This window comes from Pan troglodytes, chromosome 5 (genome assembly GCF_028858775.2).
Source record: "Pan troglodytes isolate AG18354 chromosome 5, NHGRI_mPanTro3-v2.0_pri, whole genome shotgun sequence".
Taxonomy (NCBI): Eukaryota; Metazoa; Chordata; class Mammalia; order Primates; family Hominidae; genus Pan; species Pan troglodytes.
In genome coordinates this window covers 121,503,048-121,524,523 of record NC_072403.2, presented here as the reverse complement: position 1 = coordinate 121,524,523, position 21,476 = coordinate 121,503,048, and the positions used below count along the sequence as shown (strand labels likewise).

The 21,476-nt window shown below is 38.1% G+C and overlaps 1 protein-coding gene across 18 annotated transcripts in view; it reads left to right on the top strand.

Annotated features, from left to right (window-relative positions):
• The window catches only part of AK9 (adenylate kinase 9), a 196,285-nt gene that overhangs the window by 81,970 nt on the left and 92,839 nt on the right, over positions 1 to 21,476 (top strand). The window lies entirely within an intron of this gene.

Genomic DNA, 21,476 nt, shown 5'->3' with positions numbered 1-21,476 from the left:
TGTCCTTTTAACTTCCACATAAATTTTAGAATGAGCTACTCAATTTTCACACACACACACACACACACACACACCTCTGCTGGGATTTTGATCGGGTTGCATTGTATCTATTAGATAAATTTGGTTAAGACTATCATCTTTACAATATTGAGTCTTATAATCCATGAACATAAAATATTTGTACAGCCATCCCTCAGTACCCTCAGTGGATATCCTCAGTGGATTATTTCCATGACCCTCACAGATACCAGAATCCATGAATGTTCAAGTTCCTTGTATAAAATGGCATGGCATTTGCATATAACCTATGCACATCCTTCCATATACTTTAAATCATTTTTAGATTACTTGTAATGCCTAATACAATGTAAATGGTATGTAAATAGTTGTTTACACTATATTGTTTAGGGAATAATGACAAGAAAAACAAATCTGCACATGTTTAGTACAGACATGACCATCCTTTTTTTTTTTTCCAAATATTTTATATCCATGGTTGGTTGAATGCACAGATGCAGAGCCCATGGATACAGAAGACTGACTGTAATTAATTTAGGTCTTCTTTAATTTTTCCCAGAATTGTTCTGTAATTTTCAAGGTAAAGCTCTTCAATGTCTCTCATTAGGTTTATTTTTTATTTTTAGGTATTTAATGTATTTTGATGCTTCTATGAATGATATTAGGGTTTTATTTTATTTTCTAATTGTTGCTGCAACCATTTTTTATCCCATTTTAAAAACTGTGCCTCCCATTAAATTGCTTTTTGTCTGAGGCTCACAGCCCATGTATAGAATAGATATGATTGATGCACTTGGACCTAATGTATGATCCAGTCCAGGGAAAGCAAATAGGTTATATTTTACTTGCAAATGGATCAGTTAAGCATTTTTTAAATAATTTTTTAGAATTATAGTTTAACAGTATTTTAAAGCCTTAAAAATATAGAAATAATGATAGATATTGTTTCTACCAAAGGAAGAGAAGAGTCACTCCCTTGCCATGGAGAATGCACAGAAATTATTTTGTTCATACCAAACCATTCGCACTTCTCCCTGTTCTCTGCCTTGACCGGCTACGGAGCACCCAAGGGAAGCAGAGGCAGAGGGACATGGGACCTTACTCTACAGCAGCTGTGTTTTCTGCTTCTGCTCTGAGCAGTTTTGTTGAGTGAAGCTGTTACACTGGCTATATGAAAGGTACTTGCCCAGTACCTAACAGAAAAACAGTAGCAACCTCTAGGGAGATGGGCCTTTTGTGTCAAACCTGCCACTCTGTGTTTTGCCGTGGAAGCTCATGACCTGTTATCCAACTGCACATCTAACCATAGCCTGTTCTTTTATCTCTGCACCCTTCTGTGTCATTAACATGATTTGCTCTGCTTCTCTGTCTACATGGTTTCCCTCTAACATCTATACCTATCTGTTCTTGTTCATTTCTGTGTACTTCGCACCATGTACTTGGCACTGTCGTTATGTCTTTCTGTGCCTCCTACATCTCTCTGGGTCATGTCCTATTTCCTCTGCTTCCCCCAGTCTCGGTCTCCTATCTATCTATCTATCTATCTATCTATCTATCTATCTATCTATTCACAAGTGATAAAATATAAAGTAAACATACAATAGTATAGAGTAAGGGAATCCAGAAATAGTATGTTTAAATGCAGAAAAAGTAAATATTTTAAGTTTAAATCACAGGAGGATAGAAGAATGAGTAATGTATAAAAATGTTATACCATTTTTGTCAAAAGGAAGTGCCACTTTAATTTTATTTGATCAAACTCTTGAGAGTTTGATTTCCATGATTCTCTCTGGTGACACCAGACTGGACATAGACCACATGTAAAGGCTTCTCAGGGGCCCTTGTCCTCACCACTCTCCCAACAGGCACAGTCCCCCAGCCTCAGAGCCTTCTCACCCCTCTGCCTGGCCACATACTCTGGAATTCTTTGGAATATGAAATCCTGGGGAAGGTTTTCACCTTCTCCCCACAGTTATCCCAACTAAGGAATCACCTCAATATATTCCCAAAATAAAGCTGTGTGGCCGATTCATCCAAAACTTGCATCCTCAGGTACCCAAGTCCTCATCCCTCAAACCTTTCCTCACCTCAGCTTTGAATGTTCCTGAACTTGAGCAACTTGGGCTACTTCAACAACAGTAGCACCTCTCCTTTCAAGCCACCTCTTTTCCTGAAGCAATGGGAGATGCCCATCATGTTTCATTTCTCTCTTTCTTACTCCAAAATTGCTCAGTATTTGCTCTTTATCCATTTGCATCAGAATCATGTGGGATAAATTGAAATCAGAAAGACATCTAATGCATTCAGCTCTGCCACACAAACTTCTCCAAAAAAGGAGCTTGGAGATCCTGGCTCCCTTCTCAGAGTGGGGATGAAAAAAAAATAGCAAGAAAAAACTCAAATGAATAACTCAATAAATTATCTTGTCACATTAAGGATAGCAGAATACCTTATTAACATGACAAATGAGTTTGGCTTCAGGCTGCAGACCACATAACCTTAAAGTCAGAAATAAGACAATGATATTCCTATCACACTCATTTATTTTTTTAGGAGACAGGGCCTTGCTATGTTGCCCAGACTGTTCTCAAACTCCTGGGCTCAAGTGATCCTCCCACCTCAGCCTCTCAAGAAGCTGGGACTACTTGCCATCATGCCCAACTGCTGTCACACCCATTCTTAATGATTTATAGAAATTTTAGCTTTATACAATGCCTTGAAACATAATAACAGGAATAATTATTAGAATAGAGGAGAAACATAATCATTATTTCAGTTGATACTATTTACTTTTAAAGTATCCAAGAAAATAATCTAAAAAACAATGAGCTAATAATTTCATTTAGAAATAAGGTAGCCAAAAGAATTTTAACAATCCACATGTGACAAGAACATAAATGTAATGTAACTAAGTTTGAAATAAAGATGAAGGATCTACATCAATAAAACTATTAAACTTTTAATGTGAACAAAAGCAGATATCAATAAATAGAGACATAAATTCTTAAATGTAAAGACAAAATCTTATTAAGGTATCTTTCTCAGTTAATTTATAGATTTGATACAGTTCTAATAAAAATATCAAATTTTTTAAAACTGACAGCATCACTCTAAAGTTTCTCTGGAAGAACCAATAATTGAGACTAGAACAGTTCAACAAAGAGGTATGATAGAGGGAGACTTAATCTACTAACTAGTAAAATATGTTGTAATGCTAAAATGGTATATAGGCCTGATAAACATGCCAGAAGCAACAGAACTACAAAGAGGGTACAGAAACAAACTTCAGTATGGATAAAAATTTAGTATATGCCAAAGGTTACATCACAATCCAAAAGGAAAGAATTATTTAACGGTGTTGATAAGATTAACTGTTGGGAAGAAACTATTTAGATTCTCACTTTCTATCAAAATAAAAATAAATTCCATATATATTAAATAGTTAAACGTAAAAATGGTATTTTATTTAAACTAGTAGAAAGTGTATTAACATTGAAATAATTTGGAATGGTCAAGGATTCCAGACACAAATGCAATGGAAGAACTTGTAAGGGAAAATCTCAATAGACCACTTAATAATGACCAACTCTCTATAAAAAAATTTACACGGCGGTTCCAAGATGGCCAAATAGGAACAGCTCCAGTCTACAGCTCCCAGCGTGAGTGACGCAGAGGATGGGTTATTTCTGCATTTCCAACTGAAGTACTGGGTTCATCTCACTGGGGCTTGTCGGACAGTGGGTGCAGGACAGTGGGGGCAGCGCACCGAGCATGAGCTGAAGCACGGTGAGGCATCACCTCACCTGGGAAGCAAAAGGGGTCAGGGAATTCCCTTTCCTAGCCAAGCAAAGCTGTGACAGAAGGCACCTGGAAAATCGGGTCACTCCCACCCTAATACTGCGCTTTTCCAATGGTCTTAGCAAATGGCACACCAGGAAATTATATCCCGCGCATGGCTCGGAGGGTCCCACGCCCAGAGAGCCTCACTCGTTGCTAGCACAGCAGTCTGAGATCGAACTGCAATGCGCCAGTGAGTCCAGGGGAGGGGCGCCTGCCATCGCTGAGGCTTGAGTAGGTAAACAAAGCAACCAGGAAGCTCGAACTGGGTGGATCCCACCACAGCTCAAGGAGGCCTGCCTGCCTCTGTAGACTCCACCTCTGGGGGCAGGGCATAGCCAAACAAAAGGCAGCAGAAACCTCTGCAGACTTAAATGTCCCTGTCTGACAGCTTTGAAGAGAGTAGTGGTTCTCCCAGCACAGAGTTTCAGATCTCAGAAAGGACAGACTGCCTCCTCAAGTGGGTCCCTGACCCCCAATTAGCCTAACTGGGAGGCACCCCCCAGTAGGGACAGACTGACACCTCACACGGCCAGGTACCCCTCTGAGACAAAGCTTCCAGAGGAACAATCAGGCAGCAACATTTCCCGTTCAGCAATATTCGCTGTACTGCAGCCTCTGCTGCTGATACCTAGGCAAACAGGGTCTGGAGTGGACCTCCAGCAATCTACAACAGACCTGCAGCTGAGGATCCTGACTGTTAGAAGGAAAACTAACAAATAGAAAGGACATCCACACCAAAACCTCATCTGTACGTCACCATCATCAAAGACCAAAGGTAGATAAAACCACAAAGATGGGGAAAAAACAGAGCAGAAAAACTGAAAATTCTAAAAATCAGAGTGCCTCTCCCCCTCCAAAGGGATGCAGCTCCTTGCCAGCAACGGAACAAAGCTGGACAGAGAATGACCTTGATGAGCGGAGAGAAGAGGGCTTCAGATAATCAGACTTCTCTGAGCTAAAGGAGGAAGTTCGAACCCATCGCAAAGAAGCTAAAAACCTTGAAAAAAGATTAGACGAATGGCTAACTAGAATAACCAATGCAGAGAAGTCCTTAAAGGACCTGATGGAGCTGAAAACCATGGCACGAGAACTACGTGACGAATGCACAAGCTTCAGTAGCCAATTCGATCAACTGGAAGAAAGGGTATCAGTGATTAAAGATCAAATGAATGAAATGAAGTGAGAAGAGAAGTTTAGAGAAAAAAGAATAAAAAGAAATGAACAAAGCCTCCAAGAAATATGGGACTATGTGAAAAGACCAAATATACGTCTGATTGGTGTACCTGAAAGTGACAGGGAGAATGGAACCAAGTTGGAAAACACTGCAGGATATTATCCAGGAGAATTTCCCCAACCTAGCGAGGCAGGCCAACATTCAAATTCGGGAAATACAGAGAACGCCACAAAGATACTACTTGAGAAGAGCAACTCCAAGACACATAATTGTCAGATTCACCAAAGTTGAAATGAAGGAAAAAATGTTAAGGGCAGCCAGAGAGAAAGGTCGGGTTACCCACAAAGGGAAGCCCACCAGACTAACAGCGGATCTCTTGGCAGAAACTCTACAAGCCAGAAGAGAGTGGGGGCCAATATTCAACATTCTTAAAGAAAGGAATTTTCAACCCAGAATTTCATATCCAGCCAAACTAAGCTTCATAACTGAAGGAGAAATAAAATCCTTTACAGACAATCAAATGCTGAGAGATTTTGTCACCACCAGGCCTGCCCTACAAGAGCTCCTGAAGGAAGCACTAAACATGGAAAGGAACAACCAGTACCAGCCACTGCAAAAACATGCCAAATTGTAAAGACCATTGATGTTAGGAAGAAACTATCAACTAATGAGCAAAATAACCAGCTAATATCATAATGACAGGATCACATTCACACATAACAATATTAACCTTAAATGTAAATGGGCTAAATGCTCCAATTAAAAGACACAGACTGGCAAATTGGATAAAGAGTCAAGACCCATCAGTGTGCTGTATTCAGGAGACCCATCTCACGTGCAGAGACACACATAAGCTTAAAATAAAGGGATGGAGGAAGATCTACAAAGCAATTGGAAAGCAAAAAAAGGCAGGGGTTGCAATCCTAGTCTCTGATAAAATAGATTTGAAACCAACAAAGATCAAAAGAGACAAAGAAGGTCATTACATAATGGTAAAGGGATCAATTCAACAAGAAGAGCTAACTATCCTAAACATATATGCACCCAATACAGGAGCACCCAGATTCATAAAGCAAGTCCTTAGAGACCTACAAAGAGACTTAGACTCCCACACAATAATAATGAGAGACTTTAACACCCCACTATCAACATTAGACAGATCAATGAGACAGAAAGTTAACAAGAATATCCAGGAATTGAACTCAGCTCTGCACCAAGCAGACCTAATAGACATCTACAGAACTCTCCACCCCAAATCAACAGAATATACACTCTTCTCAGCACTACACCACACTTATTCCAAAATTGACCACATAGTTGGAAGTAGTAAAGCACTCCTCAACAAATGTAAAAGAACAGAAATATAACAAACTGTCTCTCAGACCACAGTGCAATCAAACTAGAACTCAGGACTAAGAAACTCACTCAAAACTGCTCAACTACATCGAAACTCAACAACCTGCTCCTGAATGACTACTGGGTACATAACGAAATGAAAGCAGAAATAAAGATGTTCTTTGAAACCAACAAGAACAAAGACACAACATACCAGAATCTCTGGGATACATTTAAAGCAGTGTGTAGAGGGAAATTTATAGCACTAAATGCCCACAAGAGAAAGCAGGCAAGATCTAAAATTGACACCCTAACATCACATTTAAAAGAACTAGAGAAACAAGAGCAAACAAATTCAAAAGCTAGCAGAAGGCAAGAAATAACAAAGATCAGAGCAGAACTGAAGGAGATAGAGACACAAAAAACCCTTCAAAAAATCAGTGAATCCAGGAGCTGGTTTTTTGAAAAGATCAACAAAATTGATAGACTGCTAGCAAGACTAATAAAGAAGAAAAGAGAGAAGCATCAAATAGACACAATAAAAAATGATAAAGGGGATATCACCACTGATCCCACGGAAATACAAAGCACCATCATAGAATACTATAAACACCTCTATGCAAATAAACTAGAAAATTTAGAAGAAATGGATAAATTCATGGACACATACATCCTCCCAAGACTAAACCAGGAAGAACTTGAATCCCCGAATAGACCAATAACAGGCTCTGAAATTGAGGCAATATTTAATAGCTTACCAACTAAAAAAAGTCCAGGACCAGACAGATTCACAGCCGAATTCTACCAGAGGTACAAGGAGGAGCTGGTACCATTCCTTCTGAAACTAATCCAAACAATAGAAAAAGAGGGAATCCTCCCTAAGTCATTTTATGAGGCCAGCATCATCCTGATACCAAAGCCTGCCACAGACACAACAAAAAAAGAGAATTGTAGACCAATATCCCTGATGAACATCGATGCAAAAATCCTCAATAAAATACTGGTAAACCAAATCCAACAGCGCATCAAAAAGCTTATCCACCATGATCAAGTGGGCTTCATCCCTGGGATGCAACGCTGGTTCAATATACGCAAATCAATAAGCATGATCCAGCATATAAACAGAACCAAAGACAAAAACCACATGATTATCTCAATAGATGCACAAAAGGCCTTCAAGAAAATTCAGCAGCCCTTCATGCTAAAAACTCTCAATAAATTAGGTATTGATGGGACGTATCTCAAAATAATAAGAGCTATTTATGACAAACCCACAGCCAATATAATACTGAATGGGCAAAAACTGTAAGCATTCCCTTTGAAAACTGGCACAAGACAGGGATGCTCTCTCTCACCACTCCTATTCAACATAGTGTTGGAAGTTCTGGCCAGGGCAATCAGGCAGGAGAAAGAAATAAAGGGTATTCAATTAGGAAAAGAGGAAATCAAATTGTCCCTGTTTGTGGATGACATGATTGTATATCTAGAAAACCCCATCGTCTCAGCCCAAAATCTCCTTAAGCTGATAAACAACTTCAGCAAAGTCTCCAGGATACAAAATCAATGTGCAAAAAATCACAAGCATTCTTATACACCAATAACAGACAAACAGAGAACCAAATCATGAGTGAACTCCCATTCACAATTGCTTCAAAGAGAATAAAATACCTAGGAATCCAACTTACAAGGGATGTGAAGGACCTCTTCAAGGAGAACTACAAACCACTGCTCAAGGAAATAAAAGAGGATACAAACAAATGGAAGAATATTCCATGCTCATGGATAGGAAGAATCAATATCGTGAAAATGGCCATACTGCCCAAGGTAATTTATAGATTCAATGCCATCCCCATCAAGCTACCAATGACTTTCTTCACATAATTGGAAAAAACTACTTTAAAGTTCATATGCAACCAAAAAAGAGCCTGCATTGCCAAGTCAATCCTAAGCCAAAGGAGCAAAGCTGGAGGCACCATGCTACCTGACTTCAAACTATACTACAAGGCTACAGTAACCAAAACAGCATGGTGCTGGTACCCAAACAGATATATAGACCAATGGAACAGAACAGAGCCCTCAGAAATAATACCACACATCTACAACTATCTGATCTTTGACAAACCTGAGAAAAACAAGCAATGGGGAAAGGATTCCCTATTCAACAAATGGTGCTGGGAAAACTGGCTAGCCATACATAGAAAGCTGAAACTGGATCCCTTCCTTACACCTTATACAAAAATTAATTCAAGATGGATTAAAGACTTAAATGTTAGACCTAAAACCATAAAAACTCTAGAAGAAAACCTAGGCAATACCATTCAGGACATAGGAATAGGCAAGGACTTCATGTCTAAAACACCAAAAGCAATGGCAACAAAAGCCAAAATTGACTAATGGAATCTAATTAAACTAAAGAGCTTCTGCACAGCAAAAGAAACTACCATCAGAGTGAACAGGCAACCTACAGAATGGGAGAAAATTTTTCCAATCTACCCATCTGACAAAGGGCTAATATCCAGAATCTACAAAGAACTCAAACAAATTTACAAGAAAAAAACAAACAAACCCATCAACAAGTGGGCGAAGGATATGAACAGACACTTCTCAAACGAAGACATTTCTGCAGCCAACAGACACATGAAAAACTGCTCATCATCACTGGCCATCAGAGAAATGCAAATCAAAACCACAATGAGATACCATCTCACACCAGTTAGAATGGTGATCATTAAAAAGTCAGGAAACAACAGGTGCTGGAGAGGATGTGGAGAAATAGGAATGCTTTTACACTGTTGGTGGGACTGTAAACTAGTTCAACCATTGTGGAAGACAATGTGGTGATTCCTCAGGGATCTAGAACTAGAAATACCATTTGACCTAGCCATCCCATTACTGGGTGTATACCCAGAGGATTATAAATCATGCTGCTATAAAGACACATGCACACGTAGATTTATTGCGGCACTATTCACGATAGCAAAGACTTGGAACCAACCCAAATGTCCAACAATGATAGACTGGATTAAGAAAATGTGGCACATATACACCATGGAATACTATGCAGCCATAAAAAATGATGAGTTCGTGTCCTTTGTAGGGACATGGATGAAGCTGGAAACCATCATTCTTAGCAAACTATTGCAGGGACAAAAAGCCAAACACCGCTTATTCTCACTCATAGGTGGGAATTGAACAATGAGAACACTTGAACACAGGAAGGGGAACATCACACACCAGGGCCTGTTGTGGGATCGAGGGAGCGGGGAGGCATAGCATTAGGAGATATACCTAATGTAAATGACGAGTTAATGGGTGCAGCACACCAACATGGCACATGTATACATATGTAACAAACCTGCACGTTGTGCACATGTACCCTAGAACGTAAAGTATAATTTAAAATATATATAAATTACACAAGTCAAAAATTTAAGGCAAAGGACAAGCTGGGGAAAGTATTTGTAATAAATATAACATTAATTTCTTAGAAAGCTGTAGAGAATCTAATATCTGATCAAAAAGCAAGCAAGGGATGTAAGCAGATTTTATCAAAGAAGAAATACAAATGGTTCACTGAAAATGTTTAGGCACTGGGTTTCTCAAGTTGCCCACTTGGCCCTCTTCCAAGTTGTACTTTCCTTTTTTTCTTTCCTTTCCTTTCTTTCCTTACCCTTCTAAAGCTTTTTAATAAACTTCCACTTCTGCCCTGAAACTTGCCTCTGTCTCTTCTTCTGCCTTATGCCCCTCAGTTGAATTATTTCTTCGAAGCAGGCAAGAACTGAGGTTGCAATAAAAAAAAAATTTTTTTTTTGAGACGGTGTCTCTCTCTGTCCCCCAGGCTGGAATGCAGTGGCGCCATCTCAACTCACTGCAAGCTCTGCCTCCCAGGTTCACGCCATTCTCCTGCCTTAGCCTCCCGAGTAGCTAGGACTACAGGCGCCCGCCACCACACCTGGCTAATTTTTTTGTATTTTTAGTAGAGATGGGGTTTCACCGTGTTAGCCGGGATAGTCTCGATCTCCTGACCTCGTGATCTGCCCACCTCGGCCTCCCAAAGTGCTGGGATTACAGGCATGAGCCACCGCGCCCGGCCAAAAAAATTTTAAAGAAAATTTTTAACGTTTGTTTCAATAAAAATTAAAACAATGAGATACAATTGCTCATCTAATTGGCAGAGTTTTTGACAATCGGTAATAGTGAGGCTGTACTGATAGAGTCACTTTCAAACACTGTTAGGAAGTATGAAAATTGATACAGACGCTTTTGGCAGCAATGTGGCAATGTGCATGAAAAGACTTTAAAATGTTTACTCTTTCATTCCGTTTGACCTGAAGTCATGTGAGGAATCTAGTCTGAAGAAATATATAATATTTGGACAAAGATTTACAGATGTTGTAAATAAAAAACACAATGTTAGTAAAATAAAGATTTTCTATATAGATATTCTTCACAGTGTCATAATAAAATTACAAATGACATAAATATTTAACAGTAAGGGGTGATTAAACAAATTAAGGTTTATTTGTTTGATAAAATACTATAAAGCCATTAAATTTTATTTCAAAAAAAGGTTGAATGAAGAACTAAAAATAGAACTACAGTACGATCTAGCAATCCCACTACTGGGTATCTACCCAAAGGAAAAGAAATCACTATATCAAAAAGATACCTGCACTCATATATTTATCGCAGCTCTATTAATAGCAATGATATGGAATCAACCTAAGTGTCCATCCATGGAGGACTGGATAAAGAAGATGTGGTATAAAACCCAGTCACTTTGTTTAGAAGCCTTAGCCACCCCTCCCTTCCTGTTCACAGATTTCATTGCAGTGGCACTCTCTTCACTTCATGCCTGTCATATTTCTAGGCATTAGGCACACTTGCTAGCCTGAATTAGGAGTCTGAGCTACCCCTCCCTTCAGGTGCAAACATCTTGGTGCAGCAGCATCCTTTCCACTCCATGCCAGGACACATCTCCAGGCATTTGGAGCATCCACTCTTCTAGGTCCTCCAAATGAGGAGCTTAGGCTGCCCTAGGATGAGGATGAGGAGTTTGGGCTGCCCCTCTTTTCCCAGGCAGAGAACTTGGGGCAGCAGATTTCTCCACTCCATGACCTGGCACATCTGTGGGTACTTGGTAACTATGCCCAGATCCCCTCTTGGAGCTGGTGCTGGTGCCTGCCATTGGAAGACATGTAGGTGGGTCAGCCCAGTTAGGCTTCACTCAGCTTGGTCTCTTCTCCAGGGCTGAGCAGGAAACTGAGACCACTCTGCCTTCCACCTGACAGCCCATTGCCTGAGGCAACAGAGAGCTTCTCACGATAAAGATCAAGCAAAGCATATACCCATCTGCATTGGCTGCAGCTAGCTCTTATCTGCAAGTGCCACCTGTTGGCTCAGAGGTTGAACTGCAATACCCAACAGAAATAGATTTTTTTCGTTTTTATTTTATTTATTTATTTATTTTTCTTTTTTTTAAATTATACTTTAAGTTCTGGGATACATGTGCAGAATGTGCAGGTTTGTTACATAGGTATACACGTGCCATGGTGGTTTGCTGCACCCATCAACCCATCATCTACATTAGGTATTTCTCCTAAGGCTATCCTTCCCGTAGTCCCCTACCCAACGACAGGCCCTGGTGTGTGATGTTCCCCTCCCTGTGTCCATGTGTTCTCATAGTTCAACTCCCACTTATGAGTGAGAACATGGAGTGTTTGGTTTTCTGTTCCTGTGTTAGTTTGCTGAGAATGATGGTTTCCAGTTTCATCCATGTCCCTGCAAAGGACATGAACTCATCCTTTTTTATGGCTGCATAGTATTCCATGGTGTATATATGCCACATTTTCTTTATCCAGTCTATCATCGATGGGCATTTGGGTTGGATCCAAGTCTTGGGTATTGTGAATATTGCCACAATAAACATACATGTGCATATGTCTTTATAGTAAAATGATTAATAATCCTTTGGGTATATACCCAGTAATGGGATTGCTGGGTCAAGTGGTATTTCTGGTTCTAGATCCCTGAGGAATCACCACACTGTCTTCCACAATGGTTGAACTAATTTACACTCCCACCAACAGTGTAAAAGTGTTCCTACTTCTCCATGTCCTCTCCAGCATCTGTTGTTTCCTGACTTTAATCACCATTCTAACTGGCGTGAGATGGTATCTTATTGTGGTTTTGATTTGCATTTCTCTAATGACCAGTAATGACAAGCTTTTTTTCGTATGTTTGTTGGCCGCATAAATGTCTTCTTTTGAGAAGTGTCTGTTCATATCCTTTGCCCACTTTTTGATGGGATTGTTTGTTTTTGTCTTATAAATTTGTTTAAGTGTCTTGTAGATTCTGGATATTAGCCCTTTGTCAGATGGATAGATTGCAAAAATTTTCTCCCATTCTGTAGGTTGCCTGTTAACTCTGATGATGGTTTCTTTTGCTGTGCAGAAGCTCTTTAATTTAATTAGATCCCATTTGTCAATTTTGGCTTTTGTTGCAATTGCTTTTGGTGTTTTAGTCATGAAGTCTTTGTGCATGCCTATGTCCTGAATGGTATTGCTTAGGTTTTCTTCTAGAATTTTTATGGTTTTAGATCTTATGTTTAAGTCTTTAATTCATCTTGAGTTAATTTTTGTATAAGGTGTAAGGAAGGGGTCCAGTTTCAGTTTTCTGCATATGGCTCACCAGTTTTCCCAACAGCGTTTATTAAACAGGGAATCCTTTCCCCATTGCTTGTTTTTGTCAGGTTTGTCAAAGATCAGTTGGTTGTAGATGTGTGGTGTTATTTCTGAGGCCTCTGTTTTCTTGCATTGTTCTATATATCTGTTTTGGTACCAGTACCATTTTGTTTTGGCTACTGTAGTCTTGTAGTATAGTTTGAAGTCAGGAAGTATGAAGCCTCCAGCTTTGTTCTTATTGCTTGGGATTGTCTTGGCTATACGAGCTCTTTTTTGGTTCCATGTGTAATTTGATAGTTTTTTCTGATTCTGTGAAGAAAGTCAATGGTAGCTTGATGAGGATAGCATTGAATCTATAAATTACTTTGGGCAATATGGCCATTTTCATGATATTGATTCTTCCTATCCATGAGCATGGAATGTTTTTCCATTTGTTGTGTCCTCTCTTATTTCCTTGAACAGTGCTTTGTAATTCTCTTTGAAGAGGTCCTTCACATCCCTTGTAAGTTGTATTCTTAGGTGTTCTATTCTTTTTGTAGCAATTGTGAATGAGAGTTCACTCATGATTTGGCTCTCTGTTTGTCTATTATTGGTGTATAGGAATGCTTGCAATGTTTGCACACTGATTTTGTATCCTGAGACTTTGCTGAAGTTGCTTATCAGCTTAAGGAGATTTTGGGCTGAGACGATGGGGGTCTTCTAAATATACAATCATGTCATCTGCAAAGAGAGAAATTTTGGCTTCCTCTCTTCCTATTTGAATACCATTTATTTCTTTCTCTTGCCTGATTTTCCTGGCCAGAACTTCTAATACTATGTCGAATAGGAGTGGTGAGAGAGGGCATCCTTGTCTTGTGCTGGTTTTCAGAGGGAATGCTTCCAGCTTTTGCCCATTTGGTATGATATTGGCTGTGGGTTTGACATAAATAGCTCTTATTATTTTGAGATATGTTCCATCAATACCTAGTTTATTGAGAGTTTTTAGCATGATGGGGTGTTGAATTTTGTTGAAGGCCTTTTCTGCATCTATTAAGATAATCATGTGGTTTTTGTCATTGGTTCTGTTTATGTGATGGATTATGTTTATTGATTTGTGTTTGTTGAACCAGCCTTGCATCCCAGGGATGAAGCTGACTTGATCGTGGTGGATAAGTTTTTTGATGTGCTGCTGGATTTGGTTTGCCAGTATTTTATTGAGGATTCTTGCATTGATGTTCATCAGGGATATTGGCCTGAAATTTTTTTTTGTTGTTACGTCTCTGCCAGGTTTTGGTATCAGGATGATGCTGGCCTCGTGAAATGAGTTAGGAAGGAGTCCCTCTTTTTCTGTCGTTTGGAATAGTTTCAGAAGGAATGGTACCAGCTCCTCTTTGTACCCCTGGTAGAATTCAGCTGTGAATCCATCTGGTCCTGGGCTCTTTTTGGTTGGTAGGCTATTAATTACTGCCTCAATTTCAGAACTCATTATTGTCTATTCAGGGACTTGACTTTTCCTGGTTTAGATTTTAGAGAAACTCAATGAGATCCAAGAGAATGTTGAAAACCTACACAAAGAAATCAGAAAAACAATTTAGGATATGAAAGATGAGATAGATTTTTCTAAATTCTAGAAAGAAAAATTTATTGAAGGAATTGCAAAATACAGTTGAAATCTTTAACAGTAGCCCAGCACAAGCAGAAGAAACAATCTCAGAGCTGCAAGACAGGGCTTCTGAATTAACCCAGTTAGACAAAAATAAAGAAAGAAAAGTAATAAAGTCTTCCAGAAATATGGGATTATATATAGTGTCCCAACCTATTAGTTATAGGTATTCCAGAGGAGAAGAAGAAAAAGTAAAAAGTGCAGAAAACCTATTTGAGGAAATAATTTAAGAAAACTTCCTTAATTTTGTCAGAGATCTAGACAGCCAGATATAAGAAGATCAGAAAACTATAGTAAGATATAGTGCAAGAAGTACCTCACCAAGGCATATAGTCATCAGACTATCTAACGTCAATGTGAAGGAAAAAAAAAATCCTAAAATCAGAAAGAGAGAAGCATCTAATCACTTCTAAAAAAAATCCCGCTGGGCACGGTGGCTCATGCCTGTAAAACCAGCACTTTTGAAGGCCAAGGCGGGCGGATCACGAGGTCAGGAGATCGAGACCATCCTGGCTAACATGGTGAAACCCTGTCTCTACTAAAAATACAAAAAATTAGCCGGGCGAGGTGGCAGGCGCCTGTAGTCCCAGCTACTCGGGAGGCTGAGGCAGGAGAATGGTGTGAACCCAGGAGGTGGAGCTTGCAGTGAGCCGAGATAGTGCCACTGCAGTCCAGCCTGGGTGAAAGAGCGAGACTCCGTCTCAAAAAAAAAAAAAAAAAAAAAAGAAATCCCATTAGACTAACAACAGACTTCTCATCAGAAACCTTATGAGCCAGAAGATATTGGAGTCCTATTTTCGGTCTTCTTTAATCCTTTTCCTATTTGCCCCTAGAATACTCACTGGTGGCAATTGCAGCTGCAGTGTTTACCCTGAGATAACTTTGCCATGAAATACCTCGCTTTTATTATTATTTTTGTGTTTTGCTGTAGTATAGCAACTTTGGAAATAAAAGACATCATTCTATTTACAGAATTCTGTTTTTAGTAGTGGTATTTCCATTTACAAAATATAGTAATTCTCGATTGCTGAAAATGTCAAATCCTAGAAAATGTAGCATTCCTACACGTGATGTTAACATCAGTCTCAAACAGTTTTTGGCAAAAGATTCATTTCATGAATCCAGTTTTTCTGAAATAGACAATTCTAATGATTCAGATGATTCTGATGTTAGTTCTGTTTAGAAATAACTCCAAGACCGGTTTTTATACTTTATTTTCACATTGAAAATCAGTCAGATTTGCTTCAGTCTCAGAGTTCATTTATATAAAATCAAATGAGTGCTGGCAGTGAACTGCATTTTTTTTTCTAAATGGGAAAAGGGTTTTAAAAAATGCCAGGCAAGAATTTTATATCCTGCTAAATTAAACTAAGTTTTATAAATGAAGGAGAAATGAAGTATTTCCCAGGCAAGCGAACAATAAGGGAATTCATCACCACTAGACTGTACCTACAACAAATGCTCAAAGGAGTTCTAAACATAAAAGCAAAAGGGTGATATTCAGCATCATAAAAACACATGAAAGTATTAAACTCTTTGCAAGTATAAGACCTCTTTGCAGGTCTTATAATGCAGTTACACAATCGAGACTGTAAAGCAAGTAGGTAATAATTAACATGACGAGGCTATCAATACTACATATAATACTAACATTAAACATAAATGGGCTAAATGCTCCACTTAAAAGATATTGGCTGATGGAATGGATTTTTTTAAAAAATCCAACCATGTGCTGCATACAAGAAACCCACCTAACTGGTAAATACATTTACAGAGTCAAAGTAAAGGGATGGAAAAAGATATTCCATACAGATGGAAACCAAAAGCAAATAGGAGTAGCTATACTTACATCAGATAAAACAGATATTAAATCAACAATAGTTAAAAAAAGACAAAGAAGGTCATTATATCATCATAAAAGGATCAATTGCAGAAGAAAAATGCCATTTCTAAATATATATGCATCGAATACCACAGCACCAAGATTCATAAAACAAATACAACTAGACCTAAGAAAAGAGAAAGACAGCAATGCAATCATAGTAGGGGACTTCAGTACTCTACTGACAGCACTAGACAGATCATTAAGGCAGAAAATCAACAAAGAAACTCTAGGCTTAAATTGGACTCTAGACCAAATGGACCTAACAGACATTTACAGAACATTCTACCATACACCTGTAGAATATTCATTCTTCTCATCTGCCCGTGGAACATTCTCAAATGACCATATGCAAGGCCACAAGGCAAGTCTCAAAAAAGTTTTAAAAATTGAAATAATGTAAAGTACCTTCTTGGACCAAAGTGGAATAAAACTAGAAATCAATAACAAAAGGCACCCTCAAAGCCATACAAATGCATGGAAATTAAATAATCTGCTCCTGAATGATTGTTGGATCAATGATGAAATTAAGGTGGAAATTTTTTAAAGTTTTGAAACAGATGAAAATAGACACAACATACCAAAAGCATTTGACGTACAGCAAAAACAGTGCTAAGAGGCAATTTTATAGTGTTAACAGCCTACATCAAGAAGATAGAAAGATCTCAAATTAACAATGTAACATCATACCTCAAAGAACTAGAAAAACAAGAGCAAACCACATCAAAAGCTAGCAGAACTAAATGAAATTGAGACCAAAAACATTACAAAGAATTAATTAAAAGTTGTTCTTTGAAAAAATAAGCAAAATTGATAGCTAGATAATCAAGTGAAAAAGAGAACATTCAAATAAGCAAAATCAGAAATAATAAAGGTGTCATTACAACTGATGCAACAGAAATACGAAAGATCACTAATGACTACTATCAGCATCTCTGTGCATACAAGCTGGAAAACCTAGAGGAAATGGATAAGTTCTTAGAAATATACAACCTCCCAAGATGAACTAGAAGAAATAGAAAACCTGAACAGACCAATAAGGAGTAGTGAAATTGAATCAGTAATTAAAAATCTCTCAACAGTAACAAAAAAGCCCAGGGCCAGATGGTTTTACAGCCAAATTCTGCTAAATGTTAAAGGAAGAACTGCTACCAATTCTACTAAAACTGTTCCAAAACATCAAGGAGGAGTGAATCCTCCCTAACTCATTCCATGAAGCCAGCATCACTCTGATACCAAAGCCAGACAAGGACACAACAAAAAAAGAAAGCTATAGACCATTATTCCTGATGAACATAGATGCAGATGTCCTCAAAAACATACTAGCAAACCAGATTCAGGAACAAATACACAAAGAAAATCCAGCATAATCAAGTGGATTTTATTCCAGAGATGCAAGGTTGGTTCAACATACACAAATCAATAAATGTGATTCACCACATAAACAGAATTAAAAACAAAAAACTATGTGATAACATCAATAGATGAAGGAAGAGCATTCAATAAAATCCAGCATCACTTCATAATAAAAACCCTTACCCAACTAGGCATAGAAGGAACATACCTCAAAATAATAAAAGCCATATATAACAAACCCACTGCCAACATTTTACTGAATGAGGAAAAGTTAAAAGCATTCCCCCTAATAACAAGACAAGGATACCCAGTTTCACCACTGCTGTTCAACATAGTCCTAGAAATCCTAGCTGTAGCAATCAGGTAAGAGAATGAAATAAAAGGCATCCAAATTGGAAAAGAGGAACTCAAATAATCTCTACTGATGATATGTTTCTATACCTAGAAAACCCTAAAGACTCCTTCAAAAGACTGCTAGATTTGATAAATGACTTCAGTAAAGTTTCAGGATACAAAATCAACATACAAAAATTGCCATTTCTGTACACCAATAACAATCAAGCTGAGAACCAAATCAAGAACTCAATCCCATTTATAATGGCTATGAAAATAATAAAATACCCAGGAATACGTTTAACCAAGGAGGTGAAAGATCTCTACAAGGAGAACTACAAAATACTGATGAAAGAAACCATATATAACACAAATAAATGGAAAACATACCATGTTCATGGATCAGAAGAATAAATATTGTTGAAATGAGTATAATACTGAAAGCAATCTACAGATTTAAGGCAATTCCTATAAAATTACCAATGTCATTCTTCACAGAATTAGAAAAAATAATAATGAAATTTGTACAGAACAATAAAAAGAGCCCAAATAGCCAAAGCAAACTTAAGCAAAAAGAATAAAGCTGGAGAAACCACATTGCCAGACTTCAAATTATACTACAAGGCTATAGTAACCAAAACAGCATGGTACTGGTATTTTAAAAAGACACTTAGATTGATAGAAAAGAATAGAGAACCAAGAACTAAAGCCACATACCTACAACTAAGTGATCTTTAGCAAAGTCAACTAGAATATACACTGTGGAAAGGACACCCATTCAATAAATGGTACTGGGAAAACTGGAGAGCCATATGCAGAAGAATGAAACTGGACCCCTATCTCTCACCAGATACAAAATTAACATGGGTTAAAAACTTAAATGTAAGACCTCAGACTGTAAAAATCCTGAAAGAGAACCTAGGAAAAACTCTTCTGGACATTAGGCAAAGAATTTATAACTAAGTTGTCAAAAGGAAATGCAGCAAAAACAAAAATAGACAAATGGGACGTAATTAAATGAAAAGTTTCTGAAGAAATAATCAACAGAGTAAACAGAGAATCTACGTAATGGAAGAAAACATTTGCAAACAATGCATCTGACAAAGGGCTAATATCCAGAATCTACAAGGAACTCAAACAACTCAAGAAGAGAAAAACAAATAACCCCATTAAAAAGTGGGCCAAGGACATGAACAGACATTTCTGAAAAGAAGACATACAAGAAGGCAGCAAACATATGAAAAAAGTCCTCAACATCACCAATCATCAGAGAAATGCACATTAAAACCACAATGAAATAGCATCTTACTCCAGTCAGAATAGCTATTATTAAAAAGTCAAAAAACAGATGTTGGCAAGGATGCAAAGAAAAGGAAATTATTTATACACTGTTAATGGGAATGTAAATTGGTACACCTTTATGAAAATGGTATAGAGATTTCTCAAAGAACTAAAAATAAGACTACCATTGAACCGCAATCCCATTATTGAGTATCTGCTCAAAGGAAAAGAAGCCTTTTTATCAAAAAGACACCTGCACTAGTATGCTTATTGCAGCGCTATTAACAATAACAATGCCGCGGAATCAACCTAAGTGTTCATTAGTGAAGAATGAAATCATGTCTTTTGCAGTAACATGGATGGAACTGGAGGCCATTATCTTAAGTGAAACAACTCAGACACAGAAAGACAAATACCGCATGTTCTCACAATTGGGAGCTAAACAATGTGTACACATGGAAGCAGAATAAGGAATGATGGACAATAGAGTATCAGAGGGGTGGGGAAGTGGTGGATGATGGGAGCTTGCTTGGCTGATACAGTGTGCCTTGCTCTGGTGATGGATGCACTGAAAGCCCTGACTTCACCACAGTGCAATATATCAATGCAGCAAAATTGCACTTGTAACCCATGAATATACACAACAAATAAATAAAGTTGAATGAGGTGGAGAAATTATAAGTTATATCTCAATGTTGTTTTGTTTCAAACAACAATTGAAACATTGTAAAATTGTTTGAAAATTTGTTTCAAAAATACAATTTCAAATTTGAATGGTTAAATTTGTATTAACCATTTATAGGTCTTCTTCATAGCTTTCCTTTTTCCCTAATTCTCTTATGTTAAACATTTCAAAGTGCTTAAAATTATTTTTTAAAAGACTGCTTATTCAGATAATAATTCAAAAAGCAAGATGGACATAGTGGTGCAAGCCTGTAGTCCCAGCTACTCAGGAGGCTGAAGGGGCAGGATTGCCTCAGCCCAAGAGTTCTAAACCAGCCTCAGCAACATAGCAAGACCTCGTCTAAAAAAAAATCAAAAAGCAGATAATTTTAAATTCTGCATAGGCCTGTCAAGAGGGTAATATTGGCCCTCTTGACATCTCTTCCCCTTTGACTTGTAATATTTTGTGATTACCTAATGGTACACAAACTTGTTTGAAGCTCTCAGAATTGGTGTTTTCATAGATACACATTACTAATTTCCAAATATGTGTTGAAACTATTGCTATTGGAGAGAAGCAAGAAGACAAGAATTTAGCAGAATTCTCTAAGCACCTGCAAAGTTTGTTTTGTTGTTTTGACTCCATGCTTCCTACGGCCATCAGTAGGAACCATCTCAGTACCTTTTAGCTCTCACACTGAGAAATGAAAGCAGAAGAGAAGTGAAGGGTGTTGTCACTGAAAAGGCAAACTGGACCAGGAGCTTTCTACTTAGAGTGGTCCAGGCATCATTATCACCTGGAAGCATGTTAGAAATGTAGACTCTAGGGCCATTCCCCAGACCTTCTGAATCACGATCTGTCCTCTGAGTAATATATAGCAAAAATGTATTATTATATTTATTTCACAAAGTCTGTTCTTCCCTTTGTTAACTTTTGTTGTCATTGTCTCATTAGAGACAGGGTCTGACACTGGTGCAGTGGCACAATTATAGCTTACTGCAACCTCAAACACCTGGGCTCAAGCAATCCTCCTGCCTCAGCCTCCTGTGTAGCTGATACTACAGGCATGCACCACTTCGCCCAGCCTCCATTCTTAACTTTTTAAACTTACGATTTTATTGCTTTAAAATTAAGTTTAGCTTCAAAAATTGTCACCCTTTTTTTTCCTTTTGAAAGAAGAACTCAAAAGATACTTGTTTAAGATCCACAAAAATTACATATCAAGGTTTCATCCTTGACTTGTCAAGCTATGATAGTAATATCAGTGT